General features: G+C 39.7%; 1 protein-coding gene and 1 pseudogene across 2 annotated transcripts in view; one reads left to right on the plus strand and one right to left on the minus strand.

The window, feature by feature from the left end:
* Positions 1-13,713, minus strand: part of GOPC (golgi associated PDZ and coiled-coil motif containing) — a 40,056-nt gene that overhangs the window by 22,713 nt on the left and 3,630 nt on the right. The window lies entirely within an intron of this gene.
* Positions 765-1,826, plus strand: LOC125938848 (glyceraldehyde-3-phosphate dehydrogenase-like; annotated as a pseudogene).

Below are 13,713 nucleotides of genomic sequence, written 5' to 3' on the forward strand. Positions count from 1 at the left end.
GAAAGTCAAGCCCCACGTTGGGTATAGAGAATACTTAAAAATTAAAAAAAAAAATCTTTAAAGGTTTAATTAGATTTACTTACTAATTAAATCTTTGTGGCAAGGGATATACTGTATGTTTCAAAAGGCATACACTGCCTGGTAGTCCCACAATGATTTACCTTTCAAATCAAATATCTCATGAATCATTAACAATGGAGTAAAACTTCTGGAGTTAAGAGATTGAAGAGGCATAAGTGGTATTCATTAATTAATTCGGCAGATTAATATTCAAGTCAAAAATGATTTTAGGGGTGCCTGAGTGGCTCAGTCGGTTGAGCCTCCGACTTCAGCTCAGGTCATGATCTCACGGTTCGTGAGTTCAAGCCCCACATCGGGCTCTGCGCTGACAGCTCAGAGCCTAGAGGCTGCTTCAGATTCTGTGTCTCCCTCTCTCTGCCCCTTCCTCGCTCATGCTCTATCTTTGTCTCTCAAAGATGAATAAACGTTAAAAAAAATTTTTTTTAATGATTTTATTCTAAAAGGGAAAACAAAAACAAAAACAGGGTAGTACACAGGTTTTTTGAATGTGGCCCATTACAAATATGGACTCTTCATTAAGTCCGTTAATTTCTCAAGAGGTTGCTCAACTTAAAAAGTAAGAAAAAATTCTTTACAAGGAGAACATGCAGATATTAAAATTCGAAGCCCAGTTTCTCTGTTCCTCCTTGTTCAACTAACAGTCACATCTCCTTGTGCAGTGCCAGCCAGATCCCTGAGAAAGGATGGTTAAGGTCAGAGAAAATGGATTTGGCCACATAGGACACCTGGTCACCAGGGCGGCTTTTAACTCTGGCAAAGTTAATATTGTTGACATCAATGACCCCTTCACTGACCTCAAATACATGGTCTACATGTTCCAGTATGATTCCACCCATGCAAATTCAATGGCACAGTCAAGGCTGGAAACAGAAAACCTGTCATCAGTGGAAAGCCTATCTCCATCTTCCTGGAGGGAGATCCTTCCAGCATCAAACAAGGTGATGCTGGTGCTGAATATGTTGTAGAATCCACTGGTTTCTTCCCTACCATGGAGAAGACTAGGGCTCACTGGAGGGTGGGGCCAAGAGGATCATCATCTCTACCCCTTTTGCTGATACCCCCATGTCTGTGATGGGCATGAACCATGAGAAGTATGACAACTCCTTCAAGATTGTCAGCAATGCCTCCTGTACCACCAACTGTTCAGCTCCTTCAGCCAAGATCATCCATGAAAACTTTGGAATCATGAAAATACTAATGACACAGTCCAGGCCATCAATGACACCCAGAAGACTTTAGGTGGCCCCCATGGGAAGCTGTGGCATGATGGTTAAGGGGCTGCCCAGGTCATCATCTTTGCTTCTACAGCCAAGGATGTGGGCAAAGTCATCCAAGAGCTGAACAGGAAACTCACTAGTTTGGCCTTCCATGACCCTACCGTCAATGTGTCAGCCATGGACACCAGACCTGCTGCCTAAAGAAAGCTGCCAAACATGATGACATCAAGAAGATGGTGAAGCAGGCATTAGAGGTCCCCCTCAAGAGCATTCTGGGCTCCACTGGGGACCAGGCTGTCTCTTGTAACTTTAACAGTGATACCCACTCTTCCACCTTTGATACCTGCGCTGGCACCGCCCTCAATGACCACTGTATCAAGCTCATTTCCTGGTATGACAATGAATTTGGCTATAGCAACCAGGCAATAGATTTTATGTTCCATATGGCCTCCAAGAAATAAGAGTCCCCTGGAGCAGCCCCATTGAAAGCATAAGAGAGAGAGGGAAGCCCTCATCTGCTAACGAGTCCTTGCCACAAATCATCCCCTAACACAACGAGACCCCTCTTGACCTTGACACAGTTTCCATCCCAGACCCTCTGAAGAAGAAGGGCTTAGGGAGCCCCATTTTGTCATCCACATCAATAAAGTACACTGTATCCTCCCAACAAAACAAATACAGTAAAATTAAATTAAATTAAATTAAAAGCCAATCTTATTTTTAAAACAAGTGTTTCAAATTTACTTTAAATTTTGTAATAGTTAAGTAACTCTTTTCTAGTCCATGATATAAGCATTTTAGCTAAGAAAACTTAGTCACTGATAAATTTTATGTCAAAATTAGAAATTTACATATTTTATATAATGGTTATCTTTCTAATACCACCAAATTTTAGAATTCAAAGAGAACATAAAGACTACAATTATGACAGTTACTATTTACATAATGAAACCAAGGCCAATCAAAGTTGCTTTTATATCCAGGGCTACCCCACTGGTCAGCAGCAAAACAGCACTTTGAACCCAATTACTCCCAGAACAAGGTAGTGGAAGTGTTATCAAGCAGCTGGTCATAAGGAAAATAAAACTGTTTCTATAGCGACAATACATATGTTTAACTTACTAACAATATTCACAGCTACCACAAAGCAAGCATCTATATACCATATGGCAGGTATATACACACCACACATGATCTGTAATTCTTACCATACTCTCCAACTTTTTCTTAATAGTTAAGGAAACTGGAACTCATAGTTTAAGCAATTTACCAGAATCACACAGCTAGTAAGTAATAGACTCCAAATCGTTCTGACCATAGAAAAAGCCTAAGCATCTTTTACCTCGCTGTCTTACCCTGGCCACACTGTAACTCGTAAAGAGCCAAAGTTTAAAGGAAACAGGTGATTTCAACCTTCAACTCTTATTTAAATTTTCAAGTGATATACCAAAAATGTTTGTTTTTTTTTAAATATTTTTATCTTAGAGAGATAGCATGAGTGCACAAGCTGGGAGAGGGGCAGAAGGAGAGACAGAGAGAATATTAAGCAGGTTGCACATGCAGCGCAGAGCCCCACACGGGGCTAGATCCCACGACCCAGGGATCACAACCTGAGTGGATTCAAAAGTTGATGAGCAATTGACTGAGCCACCCAGGCACCCCCAAAAGTATTTTAAAAAGCAAAACCAAAATAGTTAAAAACCATGTTACATACAGACTTAATTTGGGATACGATCTTTTCCCCTTCCTGCACTTGATCTTGGGAGATTCATTTAGAGAAAAAATAAAACAAAAGCTGATCATCAAGATACTCTATCCCTACACAGTAAGGAAAAAACGATCTCATTCTAGGAGGGTCTCTGGGTCTTAAGACCATAGCCTTGGGGCACCTGGGTGGCTCAGTCAGTTAAGCATCCAACTCTTAATTCAGCTCAGGTCATGATCTCATGGTGAGATCGAGCCCTTTGTGGGGCTCTGTGCTGTTTGCAGGGAGCCTGTTTGGGATTCTCTTTCTCTCTCTCTGTCCCTCCCCAGCTCATTCCCTCTCTCTCTCTCAAAATAAACACATAAACATTAAAACAAATAAACATGGGGGCACCTGGGTGGCTCAGTCAGTTGAACGGGCGATTCTCGATTTTGGCTCCAGTCACAATCTCACAGTTTGTGAGTATGGCCTTCACTTCACGTGAACCAAGCCATTTAAATCAACCACTGGTGAGATTTTCTAAAGCAGTGATTCTTAGCATGTGGTCCAGCTGGAATGGAGTCTGGAGATAGATGAAAATTTGAGGCATATTTTGCAAAGTAGGAATGAAGTATTCCCCAAAATGAAAAAGACAGGCAGTCTATCTAAATAACACTGGAGTATTATCATCACCACTTATTTGTATTTAATGCAGCCATTACTACTCTATTCTCATCTCATACTCTTTCGAAACATCCAAACTTTTCCAACAAGGTAATTCCTTTCTAAAATAATCCTTTATTACTAGATTCCACTGTGCAGCACCAAAACCAAAGGAATTTTTTGTTCAGTTTCCATTTTGTCCAGACCTTAATCCTCTATGTTATCTGCTAAAAATACACAACACTTGCATTTTTCTTTCTAAACATAAGCTAATTTTTATTTATCAGTCTTATGGAGAAAAATGACAATTACTTTAACTTAAGCACCCTTCAAAAACCTCTTTGGGAGAGGATCAGACTAAGACAAGAAATTAGCAAACATCAAGTTGTATGGCAGGGAACTTGGATGTAGCTCAGTCATTCGTTTCAGCACATCATTCAGCTCTTTTAGTAACATTTTAAAAGGGCCAATCTAGGAACCTAAAAAACCCTGGTAAAATATCTTTATTTCGCACATGAGGAAACTGAGACTCAAAGATATTGAGTGGCCCCAAATTACAAATCGCATGGCATTAAAACTCAGACCTCCTGACATCTTTTGTAATCCGGCAGTAATAGGGACATGGTGACCAAGCAGTCCAGGGCCCCCAAATAAGATCACATCCCCAGACCTCAGACAGGGCTTTAAGCAAGAGACTCAGAACATTCCTCATCTAGCTAGCAACTCCTTCCCCGCGCCCAACAGTGGAACTCATGTGTGTGCACAGATAGACACACATGCAGGAACAGAGACACGCATACACATAAAAACATACATTCCCCAAATTGTTTAAGAATTACAAAAAAAATAGCTGACTCCAAATAGCAGTTGACCTGTAATGAACTGTAGCACAGAAAGCTGCTGATAAAGTAAATATAATCTCACCTACAAATTTACCTACAAATGTTTCTACACCTTCTGTTTTAAAGTACGTGCACAAAAGGTAATCACTTCACTAAAAAGAAACAAGTATGCTTTTAAAAGTCTGTATGTTTTTTTATGTTTGAAAATGCAGTTTAGGATGAAAGTACAGATTAGAATTTAAATCTCTAGCAATTATACCATTTAATGTCAATAGCTAAGACTTATCATCTATACCCACCTATTTCCCGAAAGGCTGTAAAGCTCACAAGATAAATAAAAGAAATGTAAAAAATAAAAAAAAGGCTGTAAAGCTCACAAGATAAATAAAAGAAATGTAAAAAATAAAAAATAAAAATGTAAAAAAAAAAAAACTGCGCCTGGGTGGCTCAGTTGGTTAAGTGTCCGACTTCGGCTCAGGTCATAATCTCGCGGTTCATGAGTTCAAGCTCCATATCCGGCTTGCTGCTGTTAGCATGGAGCCTGCTTCGGATCCTCTGTTCCTCCTCTCTCTGCCCTTCCCCCATGCTCTCTCTTTCTCTCTCTGTTTCTCTCTCTCTCTCAAAAATAAACAGTCAAAAAATAAAAATAAAAACATATAGAGATGGCAAGGTTTCACTAAAAAAATCCACCTCAATACAGTTTATTGTGTATTAAATTTAATACTGAGTTTCCTATCAATAGGAAAACCTTTATATATTATATAATTCTCCTTGACTCATTAAAAGAAGCAATGCCATTTTATCCGGTGAGACTCCTTCTTTCCTGGAACTAAACTTTTTAAAAAAAGTATCATAGGAATTGTTATATATATAGGATCCTGAGCGACAGCAAAAGCAGAACAGAGCCATTCCTCACAGGGACTTTTCTCCTGTGAAAAAAAAGTCACAGGGAAAATGCAACTCATGAAAGCATTTTGATCCATTCCGTTTTTTCCTTCTACTCCTTCAACAGAGCAGAACAACGTCTCAGCCCTAATCTGAGTTAACCCATACCTCTTATAAAGAATCTCCCTCTGCCTTCCTGTTCCCCACTGTGCCTGAAGTACTTAGCATTGCTCCAACCACCCAAGAGTACAGAAAGACAACAGATCCGATTCTAAAACAAAGACTGTGACCAAACAGAAAATATGTTCAGAGGTCAAATATAAAAACCTCTGCCACCCCTCAAGATAGGAAATAATATTCCTCGTTATTACAAGTCAGCTCCTGAAAGAGCCTGCACATCTGGCTTACAAAAGTTCTGTGAGAAAACTGCCTATTCGCTCCAATTCCCTCTATACAAGCATAAAAGACCACTAACTTCATCTGTCATCATTCTTCTCCAAACTGCTCTGCAGTTTAAGACCAGCAAACTTGTTTTTGTTTCTAAACTACATTCATTCAGCAAGTATTTATCAACTACCAACCACATGCCAGGCACAGGCTGGGCTCTAGGGAGACACTGGTAGGTGAAACAAATGGGGATCCCGGCCTGCAAAGCGTGTAGTAGCCTTGTGCAGGAGGCGGCTTGTGAAGAAAATGAGTGGCATATGTAACAACAGCACTAATGGCATTATATGCCAGGTACTTTTTGGAACATATTCATACTTTAATTGTCTTAATCCTCATGATAATCCTCTGAGAGACACATTTTTTGTACAGAGAAGGAAACTGAGGTGCAGAGAAGTCAGGTAACTTGTCCAAGGTCATTACAAAGCAAGTAATATAATATATACTTACCAAGTGTAAGCTGTATGAAAGAAACTAAAAGAAGGGGATTCGTGGGGTGGGAGAGTACACTTACTCTTCTGAGAAGTGTTCCAGTTGTTGTCAGAGCAGCAATTCTCACAGGCCTGTGGGACCTTTTCAGGGCATCCACAAGGTCAAAACTATTTTAATACTAATAAAGCATTATTTGCCTTTTTCACCATGATGACATTTGTACTGAAGGTGCAAAAAGCAATGAGTAAAATGTGTTTGCAGTTAAAGAACAAAAAGCTCATTTAAGAATGCCCGTGATGAAGCAATAAAAATTATAAATTTTGGGGGGACACCTGGGTGGCTCAGTCAGTTAAGTGTCCGACTTCAGCCCAGGTCATGATCTCACAGTTCGTGAGTTCCAGCCCCGCGTCAGGCTCTGTGCTGACAGCTTGGAGCCTGGAGCCTGCTTGGGATTCTGTGTCTCCCTCTCTCTCTGCCCCTCCCCAGCTCATGCTCACACTCTGTCTCTGTCAAAAGTAAGTAAACTTTAAAAAAAAAATTATAAATTTTTAAAAATCTCAACCCTTGAGTACTTCCTTTTAATATTCTGTGTGATGAAATGGGAAGTGTGCATAAAGCATACATGCTACATATCAAATCATGTTGTCCCAAGAAAAAGCACTTACGCAATTGCTTGAGTTGCAAAACCAAACTGTTTGCATGGAACACCATTTTTACATGAAAGAAGAACAGGGATCCTTGGGTGGCTCAGTTGGTTAAGTGTCCAACTTGAGCTTAGGTCATGAGCTCGCCTTTCGTGAGTCTGAGCCCTGCATGGGGCTCTGTGCTGACAGCTTGGAGCCTGGAGCCTGTTTCAAATTCTGTGTCTCCCTCTCTCTCTGCTCCTCACCTGCTCGTGTTTTGTCTCTCTCTCTCAAAAATAAATAAACATTAAAAATTTTTAAAAAAGAAAGAAGAACAAATACATTACTATTGGTAGACATATTCTTGACAACGATTAAGTGAATCTGTTACTTCAAGGCAAACAACTGAGAGTATTATTGCCAATGATAAGAATTTGTGTTTTCAAATGAAAATTAGAATTCTGGAAAAATTGAAGCTTGACAGCTTCCAAACACTTAAAGGATTTTCTGATGAGGCTAGTGATATTAACAAATATGACTTAAAAAAAAATTTTTTTTAATGTTTATTTATTTTTGAGACAGAGAGCAAGCAGGGGAGAGGCAGAGAGAGAGGGAGACACAGAATCCAAAGTAGTTCCAGATTCTGAGCGGTGAGCACAGAGCCTGACACAGGGCTCAACCCCAGGAACCATGAGATCATGACCTGAGTCAAAGTCAGACCCTTAACTGACTGAGTCACCCAGGCACCCCAACAAATGTGTTTCTTTTTAAATATTGTACAATGAGGTGTACCCACATTTAGAAAATCTGCATAACTCAGCAAAACAGTATTTTCTTTTTTTTTTTTTTTTTTTTCAACGTTTTTTATTTATTTTTGGGACAGAGAGAGACAGAGCATGAACAGGGAGGGGCAGAGAGACACAGAATCGGAAACAGGCTCCAGGCTCCGAGCCATCAGCCCAGAGCCTGACGCGGGGCTCGAACTCATGGACCGCGAGATCGTGACCTGGCTGAAGTCGGACGCTTAACCGACTGCGCCACCCAGGCGCCCCAACAAACCAGTATTTTCAAATGACCAATCCATAATGTTAACATCAGGACTCAGTAAGAGATCCATTCAATGACTACATACATAGACCAATGTATTTTACTTTAACAGTGGATGAAAACTTCATTGATTAGAGTTTCAGACTCCACATTGTAACTAACCTTTAAGAAATTACCTTTTTAAAAAAAAAAAAAAAAGTTTATTTATTTTGAGAGAGAGTGAGGGCACAAGCAGGGGAGGGGCAGAAAGAAAAAGAGAGAGAATCCCAAGCAGGCTCCACACTATTAGTGTGGAGCCCAAAGTAGGGCTCAAACTCATGAGCTGTGAGATCATGATCTGAGTTGAAACCAAGAGCCAGACACTTAACTGACTGAGCCACCCAGGCACCCCAAGAAATTACCTTTTAATATCAAAGAAAAATCTCCACAACTATCTGAAAAGGTTATTAAGATACTCCTCCCTTCTCTAACTATATATCTCTGTGAGGTCAAACTTTCTAGGCTACAACCCACGCCTCATATCACAAATGTTTGAATGCAGAAGCAGATGGAAGAATCCAGCTGTCTTCTAGTAAGCCAGATATTTACAGATTATTCTTAAATGTAAAACAGTGCTACTTTTTTTTGGAAAGTTATTTTCTCATTAAAAATGATATCTATATGAACATATAATAGACTTACTGTTACTATTTTCAGCTGATACAGGAAATATTTAAAGTTTTCTCAGTTTTAATTTCTAATACAGTAAATGCCTATAGACCTAATCCACATTTTGGGGACTTCATAATTTGTAGAGTGGAAAGGGGTCCTGAGACCAAAAGCTTGTTGTCTTGAAGTGTGAAGGGAGGCCCATGTGGCTGCACCATATACAAAAGAGAAAAGAATGGTAAGATATGTCATTGAAGAGATATCCAGAGGTCAGATCATACAGCTTGACAGCCATAAGAAGTTTGAATTTTACTCATAGTATAATTGAGGCATTTTAAGCAAAATGACATGATCAAATTTATGTTTTAAAAAAGGGCAGCTGTGTATAATACAGGAAACAAAGTGAATGAATTATGACTGGAGGACTTTCAAAAAGAAACAGATAAATCTGTGATGTATTTTTGAAAGTTAAATTACTTTGATGTTAAGCTCAAAATGAAGTTCCAAGCAACATAAAATGTTTCCTGTTTCCATTTGCATGTTAACGCAGTTGGTTTTATGATCAAACTGGAGGTAGGGTGAAGAGAATCAAGCTACCCTATATTCTAGAAATGTCACAAGTACACTAAGTCCATACACGATATGAATGCTTACACGATATGAATGTTTAATGTTACTTTTAGTCACAGTTTCAAATTTTTCTTAAAATGGAATACCATGAAATATTAACTTACAAATCCTATCCTTGTGGATCACATACCAGGGGAAAAAATGAACCTGCAGATTTAGTCATTCAACAATGTAGTGGACACTGTGTTAGATACCACGGATATAGACAGAAACCATCCCAGCCCTCGTGAAACTTGTATTACAGAATGATTACTGGTAATCTTTGAGGATTCATGGTAGAACACTAAAAGTGTTTCAAATAATTTATTCATTTAAATAAATATTTATTGAGTACACACTGTGTGCCAGGATCTGGAGACAAAAAAGATGAGTAAGACATGGATTCTGCCCTTCAGAATTTCACTGTCTGGTAAAAAGAGATAAAATTACACTTCCAATTATGACAGGGAGTGTCATAAGCACTGTTATAGAGCCCATGTGTGATGTACCAATTCAAAATGGAGTGAAAAAAAAAAAAAGGAAGCGAAAGTCTGGGTGATGTATGGAAGTGCTGAATCACTATCATCTACACCTGAAGCCAGTATTCCACTGTATGTTAACTCCCTGGAATTTATATAAAAACTTAAAAAAAAAAAAGCAGTGAAAAAGTCAGTCAGAAAGGAGAAATTTACCTGAGTACTAAAGAGATCAGCTAATATATAAAGTCTGAGAAGTGAAAATCCCTTGCAAGTGAGACAGGGATGTAAATAGGGCAGAAAGGTTGGTATTTAATGTGTGAGTTTCAAATTTCCAATTTTAAAAAGGGGCCAAACAACAATTCTATAATCCACATATCCGTCAACTGGATATCCATACTTAAAGGAATTGCTCACTACTCGATAAAGTTTGAAAGCACTATAGAGAAAAAAATTACCAACCAATTCCTAGAGACCAAAATGAGTTCACAAAGAGATAATATTCCCCCCACCTAAAGTCCGCTTTCCACAAAGCACTTGATATTATTTCACCTAAGACATAGTCTTGACCCTCCAAGAGATTACCTTCCAGAGGCAGAGAGATGTGGCAGCCACTAATGACAGAACAACGTAACAAATTTAACAGTCCAAGTGAGTTAAAGGTGTTATGACCGGCTCTGCCTATATAGAGCAGAGAGAAATGGGGTGAGGAAAGCCTTCACAGAGATGGTGAGGTAAGTGGTATCTTGAAAGATGAGTGGGTGTTTGATACTGTAGACAAAGGGGACAGAGAAGGCACTATACACAAAAGCCTGTGTTAAAGCAGTGATGCCATGCAAAGCCTACTTACAGAGCTGCAAATAGACCAGTTTTATTGAGAGGCAAAAGGAGCTAAGAAGGGGTGACAAGAGATAAAGACAGACACACTGGGCATTGATCACTATGCTAGAGTTTGAATTTTACCCAGTTAGTAAAAGAAAAGTATAAGTAAAAGAAGAGTGACCAGAATCAGAGTTGCCCTTTTTTGATATGAACAATTAAACTGAAATATTTTAGAATGACTCTGACAGTGAGGGGCACCTGGGTGGCTCAGTCATTTGAGCGTCCACTCTTGATTTCAGTTCAGGTCGTGAGTTCACAGTTTGTGAGATTGAGCCCCACGATTGGCTCTGCGCTGACAGCACAGAGCCTGCTTGGGATGCTGTCTCCCTCTCACTGCCCCTCCCCCCACTCACACGCGTGCTCTCTCTCTCAAAAATAAATGAACATTTTTAAAAATACTTAAAAAAAAAAGAATGATTTTGAAAATGAAAAGATGGTTTGGAGGGGGTAAGAAGCAATTAGGAGACTATGTTAGGAATATACAAGAAAGGATAAGAAACTTAACTACATACAATCTCCTAAAGTCAACTCATCTTTCCTGCCAAACCTGCTCCTTCTCCTGGATTCTTTACTTCAAGAAATGGTGTAAGTCTCCTAGGGCTGTCATAACAAATCACTACAAACTTGGTGGCTTAAAAGAACAAAAATTTATTCTCTCACAGTTCAGGATGCCAAGAGCTCAAAACCAAGCTATTGGCAGTCCTGTTTTCCTTCTGGATACCGTGAAGGAGAAACTGTTCCATGTATGTCTCCTAGCTTCTGACAGCAATCAGGATTGACAGCAATCCTGGGCATTTCTCAAGACTGTTGACATGTCACCCCAATCTCTGATTCTTCCTCCACATAGCCTTCTTCTCCGTGTCTCTGTGTGTCCTGAGTGTCTCTTATCAGGACAATCTCATTAGATTTAGGGTCCACTCTAATCTGCTATGATCTTATTTCCACCCTTGAATTATTACATCTGCAAAGACCTTATCTCCAAATAAGGTCACATTCTGAGGTTCTGGGTGTATATGAATTTGGGGGGAGACTACTATACTCAAACAGCTACCACCTAATCCATTTCTCAAACAGAAATGTGGTGGCATCCTTAACCCCTCCTTGTCCTCATCCTCTGCACATACATAATTATTAAATCCGTTTCTGCTTCTTTAATTGAAGGTTATTCCTTTTCTTCATCCCCATTACCATTTTCATTTCAATAACGCTCTTGTCAACACAGCAAACTCCTTGCTACAACACTGGATTATTACTCACATTACTGTGCTTGTTACTAAACAAGTATTGTTGGAGAAAGTCACACAACAAGGCAGACTGGCTGTATCATGAATTTATGATAACTAACTCCAAATAAGTCTCCAACATTGCCTGGCGGTCCCTCTATTTCTCTGGCCAACTGGCTCTTCCATTCTTCCATAACTATTTCAAATCTTTTCACTCTCTCCAAGCTCTTACTCTCACCCACTTTCAGCAGTTGTCCCCAGCTCCAATTTCACAGAGAACAAAGAAGCCATCAGACAAACACTCTCAACCTCCCACCTCCTGCTCTCACAGTCTTCCTCTCCCTCCAAGTGTAACAGCTGGCCTTTCAATGTGAGGCCATTCTCTCTACATGTATCTTAGATCTCCTCTTCATTCAGAAATCTTACTACTACTACTTACCCTTGTCTTTTGCTAGAATATTCAGCTTCCCTCTCAACTAGATGCTTCTTATTGGCTTATACACATTTATTGGCTTATACATGCAATACCCCCCTGGAATTCTACACTCCTCCTTCCTGCTACCTATCCAGCCACACTCACTCTTTCTGCCTGCTTTTCTCTCTACCTCCTCCTTCCCCCACCAGGCATAAATATGTGCTTTGGGAGAAACTGGTTTCTCTAGTTCTAGAGCTTTGGTCCCCTTACTTAATCCTGGTAAAATGGGAATAATAATAGTAAACCTATCACACAGGACTGTTGTGAGAATTACATGACTGAATATATGCAAAACACTAAAAGCAGAGCCTGACCAATATTAACTGATCAGTAAGGTTAACAACATAACTATTGTTAATAATAACTCATGCCCATCTATCTGTTCAGCCAACTGACATCTTGGAGTCATCCTAAATTCCCTCATCTCTCCATTCCAATCCATTTCTAGACTTTATTTTTACCTCCCAAGTCTCTCTTGTTCTGTCACCTCCATCTCACTATCCTACCCTGCACGATCATCCTCTCATATGGATCAAAATAAGAATCTTCTAAAGGATTTCCTGCATTCATTCCTGTCATTATCCCAAACTCTCTCCTTAACCCTAGCCTCAGTGAGCTATGCTAATCTCCTATCTGAGGTTACCATCCAGTTTTAAACATCTCCCACTGGTATGACAGAGCCCCCAAATCTACTGCATGGCCTATAAAATCATGTAGATATCGTCCCTAACTACCTGTTCAAACTTATCTTGCATCTCACTCCTTGGGTCATCTGCTCTTATAACACATACCAACTCTCTGTCAGTTCTTCAAGTGCATTATGCACTTGACCATCACAGGGTGTTCCACTTTCTGTTCTCTCAACTGGAATGCTGAATGATATTCCTGTTTCTCTTGGCCTAATTAATTCCTACTTATGCTTTATGTCTTAACTCAATGGCCACTTCCAGAAGGAAGCCTTCCTTGATCCCCCAGAACAAGCTCCCATTACACTATGTACCTTTCATAATACTCATCAAAGTTGGAATTTCACACTTACGTGATAATTATTCCAATTAACTCCCCAACAGAATTCAAACCTTGTAACAGCAATAACTATGTCCATTTTGGTCTCCATTGTATCCCAAGTACCCAATACAGCATCTGGCACAGAATTAGTCCTCAATAAATACAGAGTGAATCAATATTAACCTTCAAGTTCAACGCTGCAAAATGGCCTTACCACTTGTTTAAAAACAGAACAGTGTTAAAGCAGTAAAAGGACAGTACATCATCAGTTCATCATAAACATGGCTCTAAACCAAAAGTTTCTCTTCTGATGGTTGTGAACAGTAAATCACTTTAAAAAGATATACTGATTCAGGGGGGCCTGGGTGGCTCAGTCGGTTGAGTGTCTGACTTCGGCTCGGGTCATGATGTCACAGTTCTTGAGTTCAAGCCCTGTGCTGACAGCTTGGAGCCTGGAGCCTGCTTCCGATTCTG

Source organism: Panthera uncia (genome assembly GCF_023721935.1).
Source record: "Panthera uncia isolate 11264 chromosome B2 unlocalized genomic scaffold, Puncia_PCG_1.0 HiC_scaffold_24, whole genome shotgun sequence".
NCBI lineage: Eukaryota > Metazoa > Chordata > Mammalia > Carnivora > Felidae > Panthera > Panthera uncia.